The sequence below is a fragment of the Theobroma cacao genome, unplaced genomic scaffold (genome assembly GCF_053813885.1).
Source record: "Theobroma cacao isolate CCN51 unplaced genomic scaffold, ASM5381388v1 tig011, whole genome shotgun sequence".
NCBI classification, from domain to species: domain Eukaryota; kingdom Viridiplantae; phylum Streptophyta; class Magnoliopsida; order Malvales; family Malvaceae; genus Theobroma; species Theobroma cacao.
Genome location: NW_028291722.1, coordinates 497,197 through 499,949, shown reverse-complemented (window position 1 = coordinate 499,949; position 2,753 = coordinate 497,197).

Genomic DNA, 2,753 nt, shown 5'->3' with positions numbered 1-2,753 from the left:
AATTTATTTTGAATTGTTTTTACATTTTTTGATTAAAACAGATTGTAATTGATTGTTTGCCTCGGGAAACGTGAGGCGAAAGCCATCCATTGTCAAGAAAAGTTCATTTATAGTCACTCATGCCTAGAAAAGCCTTATTACTCGGTTTAAATGCCTTTATAATCCCATTATAGAATTTATTTTGAATGTTTTTTACATTTTTTGATTAAAACAGATTGCAATTGATTGTTTACCTCGAGAAACGTGGAGCGAAAGCCATCCATTGTCAACAAAAGTTCATTTATAGTCACTCATGCTTAGAAAAGCCTTATTACTCGGTTTAAATGCCTTTATAATCCCATTATTGAGTTTATTTTGAATTTTTTTTTACATTTTTTGATTAAAACAGATTGTAATTGATTGTTTACCTCGGGAAACTTGGAGCGAAAGCCATCCATTGTCAAGAAAAGTTCATTTATAGTCACTCAAGCCTAGAAAAGCCTTATTACTCGGTTTAAATGCCTTTATAATCCCATTATTGAATTTATTTTGAATTTTTTTCCCATTTTTTGATTAAAACAGATTGTAACTGATTGTTTGCCTCAGGAAACTTGGAGCGAAAGCCATCCATTGTCAAGAAAAGTTCATTTATAGTCACTCATGCCTAGAAAAGCCTTATTACTCGGTTTAAATGCCTTTATAATCCCATTATTGAATTTATTTTGAATTGTTTTTACATTTTTTGATTAAAACAGCTTGTAATTGATTGTTTGCCTCGCGAAACGTGGAGCGAAAGCCATCCATTGTCAAGAAAAGTTCATTTATAGTCACTCATGCCTAGAAAAGCCTTATTACTCGGTTTAAATGCCTTTATAATCCCATTATTGAATTTATTTTGAATTGTTTTTACATTTTTTGATTAAAACAGATTGTAATTGATTGTTTGCCTCGGGAAACGTGGGGCGAAAGCCATCCATTGTCAAGAAAAGTTCATTTATAGTCACTCATGCCTAGAAAAGCCTTATTACTCGGTTTAAATGCCTTTATAATCCCATTATTGAATTTATTTTGAATTGTTTTTACATTTTTTGATTAAAACAGATTGTAATTGATTGTTTGCCTCGGGAAACGTGAGGCGAAAGCCATCCATTGTCAAGAAAAGTTCATTTATAGTCACTCATGCCTAGAAAAGCCTTATTACTCGGTTTAAATGCCTTTATAATCCCATTATTGAATTTATTTTGAATTTTTTTTACATTTTTTGATTAAAACATATTGTAATTGAATGTTTACCTCTAGAAACATGGAGCAAAAGCCATCCATTGTCAAGAAAAGTTCATTTATAGTCACTCAAGCCTAGAAAAGCCTTATTACTCGGTTTAAATGCCTTTATAATCCCATTATTGAATTTATTTTGAATTGTTTTTACATTTTTTGATTAAAACAGATTGTAACTGATTGTTTGCCTCGGGAAACGTGGAGCGAAAGCCATCCATTGTCAAGAAAAGTTCATTTATAGTCACTCATGCCTAGAAAAGCCTTATTACTCGGTTTAAATGCCTTTATAATCCCATTATAGAATTTATTTTGAATTGTTTTTACATTTTTTGATTAAAACAGCTTGTAATTGATTGTTTGCCTCGCGAAACGTGGAGCGAAAGCCATCCATTGTCAAGAAAAGTTCATTTATAGTCACTCATGCCTAGAAAAGCCTTATTACTCGGTTTAAATGCCTTTATAATCCCATTATTGAATTTATTTTGAATTGTTTTTACATTTTTTGATTAAAACAGATTGTAATTGATTGTTTGCCTCGGGAAACGTGGGGCGAAAGCCATCCATTGTCAAGAAAAGTTCATTTATAGTCACTCATGCCTAGAAAAGCCTTATTACTTGGTTTAAATGCCTTTATAATCCCATTATTGAATTTATTTTGAATTGTTTTTACATTTTTTGATTAAAACAGATTGTAATTGATTGTTTGCCTCGGGAAACGTGAGGCGAAAGCCATCCATTGTCAAGAAAAGTTCATTTATAGTCACTCATGCCTAGAAAAGCCTTATTACTCGGTTTAAATGCCTTTATAATCCCATTATTGAATTTATTTTGAATTTTTTTTACATTTTTTGATTAAAACATATTGTAATTGAATGTTTACCTCTAGAAACATGGAGCAAAAGCCATCCATTGTCAAGAAAAGTTCATTTATAGTCACTCAAGCCTAGAAAAGCCTTATTACTCGGTTTAAATGCCTTTATAATCCCATTATTGAATTTATTTTGAATTGTTTTTACATTTTTTGATTAAAACAGATTGTAACTGATTGTTTGCCTCGGGAAACGTGGAGCGAAAGCCATCCATTGTCAAGAAAAGTTCATTTATAGTCACTCATGCCTAGAAAAGCCTTATTACTCGCTTTAAATGCCTTTATAATCCCATTATAGAATTTATTTTGAATGTTTTTTACATTTTTTGATTAAAACAGATTGTAATTGATTGTTTGCCTCGGGAAACGTGGAGCGAAAGCCATCCATTGTCAAGAAAAGTTCATTTATAGTCACTCATGCTTAGAAAAGCCTTATTACTCGATTTAAATGCCTTTATAATCCCATTATTGAGTTTATTTTGAATTTTTTTTTACATTTTTTGATTAAAACAGATTGAAATTGATTGTTTACCTCGGGAAACTTGGAGCGAAAGCCATCCATTGTCAAGAAAAGTTCATTTATAGTCACTCAAGCCTAGAAAAGCCTTATTGCTCGGTTTAAATGCCT